Source organism: Schistocerca gregaria, chromosome 3, assembly GCF_023897955.1.
Source record: "Schistocerca gregaria isolate iqSchGreg1 chromosome 3, iqSchGreg1.2, whole genome shotgun sequence".
NCBI lineage: Eukaryota > Metazoa > Arthropoda > Insecta > Orthoptera > Acrididae > Schistocerca > Schistocerca gregaria.
Window position 1 is genome coordinate 552,724,829 of NC_064922.1, and position 18,392 is coordinate 552,743,220.

Genomic DNA, 18,392 nt, shown 5'->3' on the forward strand with positions numbered 1-18,392 from the left:
AGCAATTCGGCGGTACGTCCACCCGGCCTCCCGCATGCCCACTATATGCCCTCGCTCAAAGTCCGTCAACTGCACATACGGTTCACGTCCACGCTGTCGCGGCATGCTACCAGTGTTAAGGACTGCGATGGAGCTCCGTATGCCACGGCAAACCGGCTGACACTGACGGCGGCGGTGCACAAATGCTGCGCAGCTAGCGCCATTCGACGGCCAACACCGCGGTTCCTGGTGTGTCCGCTGTGCCGTGCGTGTGATCATTGCTTGTACAGCCCTCTCGCAGTGTCCGGAGCAAGTATGGTGGGTCTGACACACCGGTGTCAATGTGTTCTTTTTTCCATTTCCAGGAGTGTATGTTATCTACTCCTTCCGCCTTATTTGATATTCCAACCCCCACGCCCCATGATTTTAGAAATTGTGATGGTATGTTATCTATTCCTTCCGCCTTATTTGATATGAAGTCTTCCAGATCTCCTTTAAACTGGTCCCCTATCTCTTTTATATCGACTCCTGTTTCTTCATGTGTCACATCAGACAATTCTTCCCACCATAGAGACTTCAATGACTCATTCCACCTACCCCAAATCATCACTCCTGGTTGTAGAACCTTATGGCAGGCGACAACGAGCCTGAAATCCTAGTGCCATGATCTGGGATACCATTCCGTTTCATAGGAGGCCCTGTCTGATTCTCATCCGCGGCACCCTCATACCAAAGCGGTGTGTCGACGATACTTTACGCCACGTTTTGTTGCCCTTCATGGCAAACCATCCTCGGCTTACATTTCAGCAAGATAATGGCTGACCTTACAAGGCGAGAGATTCTACAGCTTGTCTTCGTGCATTCCAAGCCCTAGCTTGGCTAGAAAGGTCGCCGAGTTTCTCCCCAATTGAGAAATTCGGGAGCATTGTGGGCTGTACTTTCTAACCAGATCGCGATTTTGACGATCTAAAGAGCCAGTTGAACAGAATGTGGCACGATATCCCTCACGAGGGCATTCAACAACTCTGTCAGACAATGCACAGCCGACTAACTGCTTGCGTTGTTAACTTGATCAATTTGCCAAGCTCTTTTGGCCTGAATAAATCATCCAGTTTGTCTGAAATTGCAATCGTTTGTTTATCTGTACATGTACCTCAGCACTACCCATTTCGTGGTACATGTTTTTTTTTGTCTCAGAGTACATCTTAATAAATTCTTATACATTAACACAAACAATTAATTATTCATACCGAAAAAATAAAATAACGAATCATCAACAGTCAGGTTCATGGAGTAGTTAAAACAATACACTTCAGGATTAATGCAATTAATCACGCTCACGACGTGTAGTTAAGAAGTAGAGCTGTGCACACACTTGCGCTCCTGTGTGCCATCAATAAACAACCACAACTCCGTCTATAATGACCTCGTTGTCGACGGGACGTTAAACTCTAATCTCCTCCTCCTCCTCCAACCACAACTTACCAACGACAACTACGGCCGTCCGTGAAAAATTGGTGGCTAGCAGACACATCCGGTGCACCACATGAATACCACACCACTTTGTCAAAACTAAAGTCATCATGTGGGTGGCAAGCATCAGGTGCAAAAGGACCAAGCGCGGAGTAGCCGCGCGGTCTTGGGGCCCCTTGTCACAGTTCGTGCGGCTCCCCCCCTCCTCCTTCGGGCATGGGTGTGTATATTGTCCTTAGCGTAAGTTAGTTTAGGTTAGATTAAGTGGTGTGTAAGCCTAGGGACCGATGACCTCTGCAGTTTGGTCCCATAGGAACATACCATAAATTTGTTATGTTTGCATATTTTGGTTGTTATACACTGAAGCGTCAAGGAAACTGGTATAGGCATGCCGTATGTATATTTTGCATAGTTGTTTGAAGAGGAGAACAAGTTCGCATGTGTGCAAAAACAGCTGACTGTTGAGAACAAAGTAGTGGCTGTTTTCTAAATGCTAGGGAAGTATATTGTGTTGGCAAGAAAGCAGTGACAGTAAATTGGTATGTCCAAACTGGGTGCCAATTGTTGTCGGATACATATGAATATTTTATCAGGACAGGCAGGTGGAGTTTCCATCCTGTCGAGGCTCGAATACAAGGAACAATAACTGGTACAGATTAGATGGCAAAGAGAGAACTGTAGGAAGTAATACACCTTTTCAACAACTTATATCTTGAAACTTCCTGGCAGATTAAAACTGTGTACCGGACCGAGACTCACAAAAGCTCTCCCGCGAGTTTGGAAGGTAGGAGACGAGGTACTGGCGGAATTAAAGCAGTGAGGACGGGGCGTGAGTCGTGCTTGGGTAGCTCAGTTGGTAGAGCACTTGCCCGCGAAAGGCAAAGGTCCCTAATTCGAGTCTCGGTCCGGCACGCAGTGTTAATCTTCCAGGAAGTTTCGTACCAACACGCACCCCGCTGTAGAGTGAAAATTTCATTCTAGGAACTTATATCTTGTTCGAAGTGAGTTCCCACTGTTCTCAGGTTCAAAGATCACAAAGCATGAATATGTTTAAACTCGTTCAGACGTGATGGAGAGATTTATTGATGATGATATCAATGGAGATACAATGCCATTAAATGAAACGAGCGAAGACCGTTCAGAAGCGCTGAACTTACAGTGCAATGATTACGTAGTGACACCTGAATTTTCATATTGCGTAATTTTTAACGCGTCTGCTGGCGAAAAGCAGGAAATACGGACTCTAGTCCCTGTTTGGCATAAACTTTTCACATTACCGACATATAGACTTCATTACATTGCAAGTTCAGCACATCTGAACGGATTGCAATGATATAGTTTTATTTCAACAGGATACAAATATGACGATCCTACATAAAAAGGAGCTAATGAAGTATGACCGGTTTCGTAGAGATAAAATGCGTAGAATTCTTTGTGTAAGCCTGTAGACTGATACCTCAGTTGTTATCGTGGTTCGTGACGCAGTAGAGCGCGTCAGGCCCAACCATGTGCAAAATTCTTGCTTCCTTGCAATTACAAGGGCAGTGGAAGGTAATTAGCAGTAAGTAGAATTTAATTTTCCTTATCTTCCTGATTTAGGGGAATGTTTACGGGATAACCACAACGAGCTATTCCTTACACCTAGAAACAGAATTACCGGTACCTGTTATAGTGCAAACATACATTTGCATCGGTCTGCAGAGACTGAAATGAACAGTAGTATATACGCAAATCATTAAACAAAATAAAGGAGGTTGTATTACAGAGGTTAGGTCTATTTTATTTCGAATAATAGCAGCACTGGTTACTTGGGCTTACAAGTCAAATTTAAAAAATATCGTTGCAAAATGTTTGCAAACAGGAAACATACTAAGTAATCCTAGAAGAAATCTGTAAGATTGAAAACACCTGTGAAGTATAGACGATGCCACTAATATGCCCTAAGCAAAAGAACAATGCCGCGCGGTTTGAGGCGCCATGCCACGGATTGCGCGGCCAGTCCCACCGGCGGTTCGATTCCTCCCTCGAACATATATGTGTCTGTTGTTCTTAGCATAAGTAGTGTGTAAGCCTACGGACCGATGATCTCAGCAGTTTGGTCCTTTAGGAACCCACAGGCATTTGAACATTTTTGAAAAGGACAATCAGTCCATTCTAAGGTATTTGACATTCACACAAATGTTTCTAGTGATACTTCAGCGTGGCTCAATGATACCATTGAATATACTGCACAAGCAGAATGGAAAAAAAAATGGGTAAGCCAATATAGATGTATATAACTATAGAGGTTTATCCCTTTTTTTTTTTACAGTTGCTTGTATTTTCAGAGGTATCCTTGGACCAGACTGAAGTACCACTTATATATTTGCGAGAATATCCAATAGCTTAGAATCGACACAGTTTCTTCAAATAAAGTTTGCTGGGTGACTGGTCACCAAGAACATTTTAAAACTCATCTATAATCGTTGATTTCAAATTTCTTCTACGGTATAGAAAAATTGTTAATTAAATATTAGGATTGACTCTCGTCTAGAAGATGAAGATGTTTACTTTACTGTTAAAATTAAACATGTGTGACTAGTAATGTGGCGTGCATCAATTTTAATATAGTGATCTTTATCGGACAAATGATGTATTGAGCACGGAATGAACTAATTGATTAACAAATATCCTGAATCAAGTATGTGATTTGTTATATGCACCGGAGCTCCATTTAGTAATGTTTGTCAGATCATCTTTCACGTCCTCCACTAAAAAAACTGTAATTTTCCCACTTAATTGTTGATTGATTAAAGCCTCCACCGATAATTACCGTATGATTGGGGAACTTATGTGCAAGTGAATGAGGTTTTCCTAAAGTTTTCGGTTACATAAGGAGATGAGCCTGGTGGGGGGATAGAAGTATCTAATAATCATTTTATGCTCATTACTGATACTGATCTTGCACAAACAATCTCTCATCCATCTTAAATTTCTGCATCAGTGGATTTGCGTTTCTTGTCTACTGTGCACCATCTCAATTTCCAATTTGTCTATTATTTCGCTATATACTTAAATTTTCCCCAGAATTCTCACTGCTATCAATTATGGGTTTCAACCTGCTTTCTGTACCTAGCATTATGTGAACTTCACAGGTTTTCATGAGCGCTTCAAACTTCAGCACTTTGTTGGGAATGCTTCCGCAGTTTACCATTAGGATTTTAATACTCTCATCCATGGTAGACATTTCTTTTGATGTTACATTGATATTTCCGGGTTTCCGACTGCTATCGTTATCTGTACTGGATGGACAGTCTAATTTAAAAAAAACCTATGGTGCAAGTTCAGGAAGTCGCAGTCTAGCTTCTCCCAGAACCTTCGAAGTCTCTGGTTCAGAACTTCCACTCGACTCAGATCCAAAGGGCTACGATCACTTCTGGGGACAATGCTGCAAACTGCGAGCTTCGTTGAAACTCCATGCTCAATGTTGATCTTCTCAAGCTCCTCTGCCAGTCGCTGGAATGACCCAAGAATGACATTGAAGTCCATTCACCATATGTTTGAACTGCCGACAATTAATGATCCCCTAACCTTTGCTTTGGATCCTCTTGACACCATATAAAACAGGTTTCCCCAAAAAAGTGAAGTGAGTCCCCCTGGCACCCATCTACTCTGTACCCTGTACAGGACGCCTAGATCTACCATTGACACGTCACTCACAGTCAAGTGGCCCGGTAATGACAGATCCTGTATTTTCCACAGAGGAGAAATGATCCACAGTAGAGGATAGTACTCGACACACCTCTGGTACCAATAACACAGCTACACTACTATTGGGAGCTCTTCCAACACACCGATTTGCAGCAGTTGCCAATCTTTTGAGACTAGACAGGGCGATTTCCAGCTGCTTAAGAATGCCAGCCAACTCACCCTGTGCGGGCCGGTGTGGCCGAGCGGTTCTAGGCGCTTCAGTCTGGAACCGCGCAACCGCTACGGTCGCAGGTTTGAATGCTGCCTCGGGCATGGATGTGTGTGATGTCCTTAGGTCAGTTAGATTTAAGTAGTTCTAAGTTCTAGGGGACTGATGACGTCAGATGTTAAGTCCCATAGCGCTCAGAGCCATTTGAACCAACTCATCCCGTGTTCGGAAACAGCATTCACAGTGGTGCTGCATTCTGGCTGGTACATTGTATTACAAGCCAGTATACAAATAACTTTAAATGAAGCCGCTCATCATAGTTCAATCTGTTGAGTTAAAAAGATGCTAATTCCCTATAAAAATGGAAGAAAATACAGAATACGAGATTTCTATTAAGGCAACACTGAAACGTGTTGTAAAAATTACTAGTTTCCTAAAATGCTTTGAGGATGATTATTATTGTTAGCAAGCTCGAGTTAATTTACGATAAATGCAGAAAATGTGTAGGGCTACTCCTCTTTAAGGTAAAGCTAGATGTTATACAATATTTTAAAATATCTGCTGCAGTAACTAAATCACAAACGACGATTTCCTAGAAAATGGTCACAGATTATGCTAAGGACAATGGTAGCTTCCGCGAACTCTAAAAAACGCGCGTTTATTTGCGTTGATATACAGTGAAATTCAGGTATGATGTAATCTTTGGCAGAACTAAGAATCACAAATGCTGATTTGTTACGAAATAATCTATAAGTCCGAAACACTCGTATGGTAACTTACGAAAATATAGTTTTGTAAGCGTCCAAAAATTCTCATGAATAACCTATTCACCTACACGATTACTTTTCCTATTGTCAATATTGCGGATTAATGAAGGGTAGGTAGTGAAATAAGATTGTCGACAGCTGCCATTGTGTTAGTGTTTCAGAGCATCTGTGTCCAGGATTACGACAGCATGCATGGCTCAAAGCAACGTATTGTCAGTGAAGAGTTGTTGTCAATGGAAACCAGTTATTTACTATTAGCGTGGGATCGGTAAACACAGATATGAACTTTTACGGAGAATAATGAACACAATTGTCAAAGAAATGGTGTAGGTTTCAGGCCACATGTTTCACAGTGGTTCTGTAATCAACGTTTACTGTCACCTGCAGAAATTAAATATTCATACACCGGGGCCAGTCCTCAAACCTCCAAACGAAATTAATTTTTGCCGGCGTTATGCAGCATGGACCAACAATGACTGAAAGGGTAATATGATAGGATGAAACATGTTTCACATTGTTTTAAGTCCACTTGGGACAATGTGTGATGAACGACGATAGAAAATGGCTGGTCGAACCTCAGTTGGTCATCCCCATACATAGACCAATCTGCGAAGCCGTAGTTCGAGGAGCCTATGGTTACTCTAGAATTATAGATAAGTATTGTGGGTGGATTTGATATGTGCACGCATTCATTTGTGGCCAAATAACGTCGCCGTTTCAGTAAATTAGTAAACGGCTTTGTTGCTTGTTATGTTGTTTGCACAGACGAAATCAGCTGCTGTTGTAGGTTATGCAGTCATCTACTATAAACATTATGCAAAACCTGTTGTCAGGTATAGAGCAGTGCAAATTTTCTCATGCAACCTCACCAATAGAGCCAACGCTCTCATCATTGGCTTATGATTACAGTCTACAAATATATGACCAAGATTCGATCAAATGTTGTGAACGGCTCAAAAGAAATCAAATGTCACTGGACTGAGCCGGACGCTGTGGCCGAGCGGTTCTAGGCGCCTCAGTCCGGAACCGCGCTGTTGCTCCGGTCGCAGGTTCGAATCCTGTCTCGGGCATGGATGTGTGTGATATCGTTAGGTTTAAGTAGTTCTAAGTCTAGGGGACTGATGACCTCACATGTTACGTCCCATAGTTCTGAGAGCCATTTGAACCATTTTTCACTAGACTGACTGGTCTGAAAAGACAAGGAATAAGGAGACGGACAAATGGAGACTGCACTTCAGATAAGAGAAGTTCAACTATTAATCCAGAGAGCGAAATCCAGAGACGTAATGAGATTGAACACCACGTAGAACGGTTCGTTACAACGAGACGATCGCGATGTGATTACACCCCGATCCCTGTGTCACTTTGTGGGGAACTTAAGGGCGGCTGCCAGCTCTAATCGGTATTAGGCTATATCATTTTGAAACACTAAAACAACTGAAGTGGTCGATTTTGCAGTGGTCCTCTCCAGGGCAACTAACTGGTGATGGCCTTCCCGTATATATCGTCTTATTTTGCTCTTAGATGACTGCCGACATCACCTTTTAGAATAGCATTGGACCATGGGTACAGACGTCACATTCTGAAATGTCATTCGCCAATTGGAAATAAAGGTTGCTAGAGAGGGTTGGCTGTACGGTAGACTATTGCCTGTGCTACTCTGGCAGGTAATTGTTAGCCAACAGTGAATCGGCAGCTTGTAGCCAGTGGTAGTACACGACCCAGTCACATTAGTGAGACTACCAGTCAAGTCTTTTGCAGCTCTGACGTGCGGGAAGAGAGGCAGTGAGGTTCTGGAAGGTACCAGCAGGGGTGTGGAGCCATGCCGACTCCAGTACCGTGGCCAACAGCGTTAGGTTTCCCGGTAGATGACCAATGGCGCGAACAGTCCTATCGAAGTGGTACCACAGATTCTCGACTGGGTTTAAATCCGGGGAGTCTGTTGGTCAGAGGAGTACGGTAAACTCACCTTGGTACTCACCGAACCACGCACTAATACTGAGAGCCGTGTGACACGCTGACTGTCCTGCTAGTAGCTACCATCGTGCCGAGGGAAAAAACAAACTCCATGTAGGTGTACACATGGTCCAGAAGGATATATTCATACTTGTGTTGATCCATTGTGACTTCCAGAATGGCGAGATCACCCAAGGAATTCCACGAAGACATTCCCCAAACCAAACGCCCTCACCTCCAGCCTGGATCCTCCTGACGATTGTTGCAGAGTCGTACGCGCCAACGGTCACCTGTCCGATGGAGCATAAAACGTGATTTATCTGACAAGGCCACCTGTTGCCACTTAGTGGACGTTCAGCTGTGGTGTTGGTGCACAAATTCTAGCCTACGTCGCAGATGAACAGCTTCATTCATGTGCTTCAGCTGCTCAACAGTTGCGCTTCTATACGCAGCCGTCGTCCAGATGTGTCATCTACGGCCCGTGGTGCATCACAGATAGCACCATTTGCCATGCACGGTATACTTAAACCACAGCGCCACATGAACAGTTTACAAACATGGCGCTTTCGGAAAACCCACACCCTTGGCCCGGAAGCCAATGATCATGCCCTTTTGGACGTCAGATAAATCGCCATTTTTAATGCGTCAGGATTGGCCAGGAGGGGAAAGCAGTAGGCACCCGTTGAGGTGAAAAATCAAACTGTATGAATGTTTAATGTTCAATGTCGTAAAAAGGAAAGGCAGGTCTAGAGAAGCTGCCGAGACTGGACGGGCTGCTGCCCGAAAGAGCAGGAGAGGAAAACGTCTGGTCGGGTCGGAAGCTGCCAGCAGAAGAGACCGGACGGCGTGTCCACTCCCAGCGGCTGGCCGCGGTTCTACCCCCACTTGACCACCTCCAAGCCTCCCTATTGGCCGGCCAAATGGAAGACGCGCATTTCGGTAGCGTTACCTCGACAGCAACACGTGAGTGTAGCTGCTGATGGCTCAGCACGTTAGTTTTAAAGTGGTTCTGTTCGGTTTCTTGCAACGTGACTGATCTGCTGCAGCTAACCGCCAGGCAGAAGGCACTGACGAACATCAAATGAAAAGTGAAAATCAAATTTTTGTACTAATAAATCCATTCAGTAACGGCCCCTGCAGTACATCGTGTTTCCACTTAATGACATGTCCGACGGAACAGAATCCCCTCAAACATATACATTTCTGCAAGAATGCGACGTTCCTTGACATCTGTTTCAGTGCGGATACATTAATATCGACTGAACTCCTATGGGATTCAATAATTTGCAACAAGGTGATTAATGGGCGAGGGACACTGCATTGCAGCGTGCGATAAGTCGGAAATTTGACTTAGTCAGAGACCGTATCTGGATCGCTGAAGCAGTCGCGGCAGCCGCTGATGAAAAGCGTTAAATCCGGGTTCCTGATCCGGCACAAATTTTCAACTTTCGGCGTTGCGTTATCAGAATGTCCTGTGCGGCTGAAAGTCACGAATTTCTGTCCATACGTTCCCTTTCATTCCCCATTCTCTATTTCATGTAAAAGTTCCATTGTGGCCACTTGTTTATAATGTTGAACCCGCGTCATGTGGAACTGCTGGCTGACGAACACTCGCGGTCTGATGAACTGGGATTGCTGACAGACAGGCAATCGGTAACTTGGAGCCATCCTGAATTAGAGCATTTAATTGCTTCAATATCAGTGCAAGCAGCAGCGAAAAATGAGAGGCTGTCGAAACAATTAAACTCCTTAATAGTATGTACAGGGAGAACAGCTGCAAGCTACCGACGGCCTGGTTGCCAGTGATCCCTGCCCATAAGGTTGTGTGTTTTCCTCAGCCAACAGTATAAACAAACGACCACAAGAGAACTGCCGTGCGGCATCAACGTTTCGCTGCAGAAAAACACCATTGCTGAATAGAAGCTGCCAGTTCGGTACTGCCTACCAATCGCATACACTGCAGCCACCCCTCCACAGCTAGCTTTACTTCTAATTGTCCAATGGCATCGCCGAATGTGATGCCAGTAATCACCTCACAACCGAAATAAGACTTTATGCAGGGGAAGATCATCACTGGAGTGAAGAGGATCGCTGCAAACTTGGTGGAAATGCCGGGATCTAAGTTGTTTCTTAATGACGCGGCGTAATACCCAAAACAGCTTTACTGAAACTGAAGTTATTTTTAGAACCTTACGAACTTATATCACCTTTAAAATATTCGACGGCCATCTCTTGACATCTCTAAAGGTGATTATAATTTTATATGAGCCTACACTCACTCTCATAATTGTTTCATAGGTATTTCTTTACTCTCCAGTTTTCAGCAGACCTTAAACAGAGTACCCGCTCACTAATCATGTGCAGCCTGGCTGCCGAATGTTCTTCTCTTTTTGTTGTAAAAGGGCAAGTCCACATGCGCACCATGTTGATCAGAGATTTATCAGTTCGTGCATAGAAGTGCTCTCCATTACCATACAAAAATACAGAATCACCTACGATAGTCATGTAGAAACGTTACGGACTGCTGGAAAGCCAAATGGGCCATATGGTCACAAGAGACCATTGACGTATAGTCAGGCTACAATATGTGTGTGTCTGGTTGAGGGAAGGATGATCGTGGGTCAAATCCATTCCAGTATGATAAAGCCGGCCGTGGTGGCCGAGCGGTTCTAGGCGCTACAGTCTGGAGCCGCGCGACCGCTGCGGTCGCAGGTTCGAATTCTGCCTCGGGCATGGATGTGTGTGATGTCCTTAGGTTGGTTAGGTTTACGTAGATCTAAGTTCTAGGAAACTGATTACCTGAGAAGTTATGTCCCATAGTGCTCAGAGCCATTTTTAGTATGATAAAAGAAAATAAGGAATCGGTATACTTTACGATGACGGATGCACTATCCATTAGATTTGCTCTCAAAAAAGATTGTTCAAGAAACGCAGTAAGAAATTGTGTGGCCAGTTCAGTATGAAGTGACTTCAGCAGTTAATCCGTCGGTTAAAGCTTTTAATCAATTGTTTATCACTGTTGAAATAAATCCCTGTTCCACTTCCAGCGTAATTGGAAGATGAAGACGGGAAAAAAGCTAGAATAAGACGAGGATAAGAAGAAGAAGAAGAAGAAAAGAAGAAGAGTATTTGCTGAAGCGATATGGAGTGTAAGTAAGAAAACGGTTGATACTGCGTTTTGTTTGGTATGTCCTATTGTGAGACTTAGTTTTATTTCTTCTCCGCTTTCCAAACTGTCCTTGGAGTTCTTTGTAGTGTAGGGGCCTGGATTGGAGACCCCTACTGTTGTCACTCCGAGTTTCGAAAATTATTACGTAGACTAAGAAACTGCATTTGTAGAAGCTGCAGATTCACTATTTGATGTTTTCAAAAATAAAACTGAAGTAATGAGTGCTTTTAAACCAGGACAGCTTTCTGCAAATACAGTAATGAGGAGGGTTGTGATCATGAGTCCTGACGTCACTTCAGAACTTGATACCGATTTTGACCGCTGCAGAGGTATTTCGCTGCAGCTTCACGAATCGATATATAGTTGATACAACTCAGTTGGCCGTTTTCGTGAGAATGGTTTAATAAACAAATTTAAGATTTGTTTTAAAAAGTTCATATTTCTGTCCGAGTTTCTTTTGGTAAGTCATAGCAGGATTTAAAAGCGGTACGGTAGATCAGAAACGTCAGAAGTTGGGCGACCGCTGCTCGAAATCTACAAATGCTACAAACGCATGTTCGCCTTTCTTCAACCTATCTTCTGAAGTAAGAGCAATCCCTCAGCAATTACGCGCTTTTCTACAAGCTTTGTTGTCGACTAAGAGGCGGTTACATCGTAGTGCTCGTGAAAAGGCAGTGCCCCACGTGCTTTAAGACGTGCACTTGGTTCAGTTCTCTTCCGGAAAATTCCAGCGCGCGTCGTGGGTGGGCGAGTACGTCGCGGCGGCGTGCGAGGGGCGGCTCTGGGGGTCGAAGAGCGAGAGGCGGGGGGCCGTGCTCAAGTGAACCGCCGGCCCGCCGCGTCAGCCTTCCCTCTAGGGCCGCCCCCGCCGGCACACGTCACTGCCGGCTGGCTCGCTGCTCGCTGCACTGCTACGGAGATCACGAGCACTGTGACAGTACGCTGCCGAGTTGGCGGCCCATTACCGCACTGACGGCCAACAGAGTGGCGTACAACAACCGTCCGTTTGCTACATGCTCCGATGTTATTCAGTAAGTAATGCAACAAATTTGTTTCTCGGCCGATTCCGCTTGAAGAAATGCGATGCTTGTTGTGGGACGTACTGGAATATTCCCGTTTCTGCCCCTATAGTTTCGTGAAGTTCCGATAGGTGGCGGCGCTAAACGTGTCCTTCAAAATGGTTGTAAAGGAGCTGTCACTGAGTTTTTTTTGCGGGAAACCAGAGCATCGCACATATTCACAGGTGCTTGCAGAATGCCTACGAAGACCTGGCAGTGAACAAAGCACTGGGAGTCGTTGAGCGAGGCGTCTTCCATCATCGAAACAAAGTCGCGCAAAACTGTCCTATTAACCGCGTGCCTGCCGGCCACACACAGGTGCGACTCCTGCAATGTTGGAACGTGCGGACACTCTCATTCGAGGTCGTCGACAGATCACAAACGCCTCGCTGCTCAACCGGACGTCTCTGTTCCCAGTACTAACACACTCGTCCGCCAACAGGGGCACTCAAAGGTGTGCGCCCGCTGCGTTCCTGGCCGCCTAACAGAACAGTATAAAGAACAACGAAGAACCGTGCTTTCGCATTACGAGGCTGATGGCGACTATTTTTTGTCGAACATCGTTACAGGCGATGCTCCGAACCGGAAACAAAACGGAAATCCACGAAGTGGCGACACACCACCTCTCCTCCGAAGTAAAAGTTCAAAGCCGATCCCCCAGCCAGTATAGTCATGGCGACGGTCTTCTGGGCTCAGAAGGGGCTATTCTGTCCACCCTCATGGTGCAACGATCAGCTCAGACCTATACTGTGCTGCCATCAGGAAGCTGAAGAAACGACTTCAGCATCACACAAAAAGCAAAGGAACTTCTTCTTCTACACGAAAACGCAAGGCTTCACTTAAGTCTGCGCATCCGAGAGGATCGCACAAAACTTCATTGTACTGTTCTTACTCATCGACTGTACAGCTAGGATCTCGCACCCCCCAAACTTGCTATTGGTATAGCAAGACGATGGTTCTGACGTCGACCAGTAGAATGGTGTCGCGTTGACGTACCCATCTTCCCAGTAAGGTGGCGTAGCGCAGTCGCACTGAACGGAGATTGTGTTTAAAAATACGGTTTAGTAGCCAAAAAATGCGGAATAATATGGTATACTGGAATCGTGGATAAAATCATCTGGCTTTCAGGAAAAAAAAAGTGTTGCATTACCCTCGTCGTACACTTTCTTGATAACAACAATGGACTGCAAAGTATAGAATTATACGTGCATGATTTTTCATGGTAATTTACTTATTTTCCTATACCTCTCTTTCCTGCACTGCACATGAATTAAATTTACGTTGTCGTAACACCATTTTTTCTTGTCTTTACTTTTTCCTACTACTATCATTCTAACGTTTAGATGGTTACCTACCGTTTTGCTACGGCATCTCTGTCCATCCCCAGTCGGTGCTATCCTCACTGTCACAGACAGATAGCCATAGGTTTTCGTCACTTCAGATTGTCTTGACTAATTTACAGTTAGCATTAATACTGTTATAACACCATATGCTATTGTTACAATAACAAACACTGTAACTGTTACAGTTATTAGTACAAAAGAATAAAACAAAATGTCGCTAATAATACGTCCCCCACATACATTGTTGTTTATTCAATTTGATTACTTTTTTCAACCGGCTACTACTGCTGCGAATTATGTTCCGATTACTAAAACTGTATTTCATTACTAGCTGAGTATCTGGCGTTACCCATATATTTGTTCAAACCTTCTATTAGTCCATCTCCTCCATCCCTGCCTATTTGACCATCTCTACCAGCATCTCTCTCTCTCCACCTCTAACACTCTCCTCCCCCCAAGTCCATTTCATCCTGCCCCTCTCCCCTCTCTCTGTCAGTCTGCTCCTCCCCCTCTGTCCATCTGCTCCTTCTCTCTCTGTCGATCTCCTCTGTCCACCTATATCTCCTCCTCCCCCTTTCTCTGGCCATCTCTGCTCTCCCCTCTCTCCATTTCCCCCTCTCCTATCTCCGTCCATCTCCTCCTCCCCCTTCTATCTGGCAATTTCCCCCTCCTCTCTCTCTGTTGATCTCCTCCTCCTCCCATGTGTCCCTATGTCTTTCTTCCCTCTCCCTGTCTGTTCGTCTCCTCGCCCTCCCTTATCTCTCCACATTATCACATTCACCCCAATAGGGTGCTGATGGTTCTTAGCCCTACAGTATTTCTTTCCAGATTGTAACTAATATGTGTACGAAATCGTTTCAAGGGTTTAGGATGCGTTTTTCACCCGTGACACTGCTCGCATACACACATGTCAGATATATTACACACATATTTAGCAAATTTCACGCATATTTGTACACGTATTTCACTTGCATATCTAGCGAATTTTGCGCTGCAGTTGCATTTTCACGGAGCTTAAAGTTTATGACGTCGCATATCCTGAACTATGTTCTGTACAATGACATACGACTGGATGTATTTGTCCAAAATTATATGTGCCTACTATCCGTCAAATGTGTTGTGAATGGAATTAATAGTAAATAAGTAATACACAGAACAAAAGGAGTTTTGCATCACCCCAGTTCCCAGAACTCCTGAAGATGGACGTTGACTATGGATATTGTATCACAGACACAGTCCCTTTGACTGTTCAGAGATGTTACTAAACCCAAGTAAACAACCATGTGTGAGCAGCGCCTATGACACAGAGGGGATCCGATAGCCAATCAATTCCAGTCATTCCACCAGGAGGGATACACAGCTCGTGTTGTCTGTAGTTCAACCATACCTAGACGGTAATATCGCGGTTCGATGGCGTCCGCATTGTTACTTGGTGCCAGGGAGGACTCTCAACAAGGGAAGTGTCCAGGCGTTTCGGAGTGAACCAAAGCGATGTTGTTCGGCCATGGAGGAGATACAGAGAGGCAGGAACTGTCGATGACATTCTTCGCTCAGGTCGCCCAAGGGCTACTACAGGTGTGCATGACCGCTGCCTACGGATTATGGACCGGAGGAACCCTGACGGGAACGCCACCATGTTGAATAAAGCTTTTCGTGCAACCACAGGACGTCGTGTTACGACTCAAACTGTGCGCAATAGGCTGCTTGATACGCAACTTCTCTCCCGTCGTCCATAGCGAGGTCCATCTTCGCAACCACGACACCATACAGCGCGGTACAGATGAGCCCAACAATATGCCGAATGGACCGCTCAGGATTGGCATCACGTTCTCTTCACCGATGAGTGTCGCATATGCCTTCAACCAGACAATCGTCGGAGATGTGTTTGGAAGCAACCCGGTCAGGCTGAATGCTTCTCAGTAAATTAGCTTACTGTGCCTACTTTCATTCACTGCTTTCGTATGGCATCATATTCTGGGGTAACTCATCGAGGAGTAGAAAAGTATCCATTGCTCAAAAACATGTAATCAGAATAATTGCTGGAGCCCACCCACGGTCATCCTGCAGACATCTATTTAAGGATCTAGGGATCCTCACAGTAACCTCACAGTATATTCACTTATGGAATTTGTTGCTAATAATCCAACCCAGTTCAAAAGTAATAGCAGTGTGCATAGCTATGACACCAGGAGAAAGGATGAGCTTCACTATGCAGGGTTAAATCTGACTTTCGCACAGAAAGGGGTAAATTGTGCTGCCACAAAAGTCTTTGGTCACCTACCAAACAGCATCCAAAGCGTGACAAATAGCCAACTAACATTTAAAAATAAATTAAAAGAATTTCTAGATGACAACTCCTTCTACTCACTGGCTGAATTTTTAGATATAAATTAAAGGAAAAAAAGAAACAACAACAACTTAAACATTAGTGTCATGCAATCTTTTGTGTAATGTAATATCTTGTACAGACATCTTTTATTAACCTAACACGTTCCACATCATTATGAAGTGTCGTATTCATGATCTCTGGAACAAGTATTAATCTAATGTAATCTAATCTAATCCTTAGACACACTATCCATCGAGTGCAGCAAGGTGGAAATTCCCTGTTGTTTTGCAGTGGCATTATGTGCAGCCGACGTACGCCACTGGTGGTCTGGAAGGCGCCGTAACCGCTGTACGATACCTGAATGCCATCCTCCGACCTACAGGGCAACCATATCGGCTGCATATCGGCGAGGCATTCTTCATGGACGACTATTAGCGCACCCAATGTCACATCTTGTGCATGACTTCCTTCGGGCTAAAACATCCCTCGGCTAGAGTGCCCAGCATGTTGTCCAGGTATGAACCCTATCGACATTCCTGGGATGTACTGAAAATGGCTGTTTAAAGACGACTTGACGCACCAACCACTCTGAGGGATTTTCACCGTACCGCCGTTGAGGAGTGGGACAATCTGGACCAACAGTCCCCTGATGAACTTGTGGATAGTATGCCACGGCGGATACAGACATGCATCAATGCAACAGGACCTGCTACTGGGTATTAGAAGTTCCGGTGTGTACAGCAATCTGTCCCACCACCTCTGAAGGTCTCGCTATAAGGTGGTACAACATGCAATGTGTGGTTTTCATGAGCAATAAAAAGTGCGGAAATGATGTTTATGTTGAAACTTCCTGGCAGATTAAAACTGTGTGCTCGACCGAGACTCGAACTCGGGACCTTTGCATTTCGCGGACAAGTGCTCTACCAACTGAGCTACCGAAGCACGACTCACGTCCGCTACTCACAGCTTTACTTCTGCCAGTATCCGTCTCCTACCTTCCAAACTTCACAGAAGCTCTTCTGCGAGTTCGAGTCTCGGTCGGGCACACAGTTTTAATCTGTCAGGAAGTTTCATATCAGCGCATACTCCGCTGCAGAGTGAAAATCTCATTCTGGAAACATCCCCCAGGCTGTGGCTAAGCCATGTCTCCGCAATATCCTTTCTTTCAGGAGTGCTAGTTCTGCATGGTTCGCAGAAGAGCTTCTGTAAAGTTTGGAAGGTAGGAGACGGATACTGGCAGAAGTAAAGCTGTGAGTACCGGACGTGAATCGTGCTTCGGTAGCTCAGTTGGTAGAGCACTTGCCCGCGAAAGGCAAAGGTCCCGAGTTCGAGTCTCGGTCGGACACACAGTTTTAATCTGCCAGGAAGTTTCATATCATCGCACACTCCGCTGCAGAGTGAAAATCTCATTCTGGATGTTTATGTTGATCTCTATTCCAATTTTCTGGACATGTTCCAGAACTCTCGGAACAAATGTGATACAACACTTTTTTATTGTGTGTGTATTAAAAAGTTATTCATGATTTGATAGATTCTCACGCATCCCAGTGTTTACGACGTTATATCTCCTGAACTATGAGTTGTACGGGTATATATTTTTCTAAGTACAATCAGCAGCATATGTGAAAATGAAGAATATCTGCTAAAACTGTCGCGAACTGAGTTAGTAGCGACGAAGTAATCAGTTTAAGCGCCTTGCGTGTTGTGGTAGTTTTCACCCATCTCAGTGTTTATGACGTTATGTCTCCTGCAATAAGTGTCGTACAATGATGTAATTTTTCTGGTACATTCAGTGGGTTATGTGAATACTCCCTGCAAAGTGTGTCACGAATATAGTTCGTAGTAAAAAAAGCAATAAATTAAAACATAATGTGAACAATGCCTGGATCATATTAATAATTACATCCCATTTTTTATGCGTGACATTATAATGAATGTTGTTTTACGAGTTTTTATCTTATGACTAAACAATCAATTTTCTAACTCAGTCGAACCTCGTATTTGTCGTGTGGCTAAAGTTGGTGGCGACCCAATCTTTCACTTTGATTTTAATGTCAAATAGCATTTCCATTTGCGCGTGGCTCTCTTAGCCATCTGGGTACAGTTCAGAGCTCCACGCATTTCATAAACTCATGTGCAAGTCAATTACACAAGCAACTGTAAACAATAGACATGCATTCGTCCAGTTTTGCGATATGAACGTGTCAACGTTGTTGTGTCACGAATCGCAATGGAGAAACGTTTCTAAATCGAGTGACCAAGACATTCTCCAGAACGTTTGGAAGAAGAGAAACTCACCTTGACTCCCAAACAAAAACAAAGGCGCTTGGACGCTTGCTGCGAGATGGCTGAAATGCAAATTGCGAACATTTCCTAGCTGTTGTTGTGCTCTTCAGTCCTGAGACTGGTTTGATGCAGCT

At 44.5% G+C, this 18,392-nt stretch overlaps 1 protein-coding gene and 1 non-coding gene across 2 annotated transcripts in view; one reads left to right on the top strand and one right to left on the bottom strand.

The window, feature by feature from the left end:
- The window catches only part of LOC126356041 (gamma-aminobutyric acid receptor alpha-like), a 563,407-nt gene that overhangs the window by 340,645 nt on the left and 204,370 nt on the right, over nucleotides 1-18,392 (bottom strand). The window lies entirely within an intron of this gene.
- On the top strand, nucleotides 17,245-17,319 carry Trnas-cga (transfer RNA serine (anticodon CGA)). Its single transcript has one exon. It is a non-coding gene; the product is annotated as a tRNA-Ser (tRNA).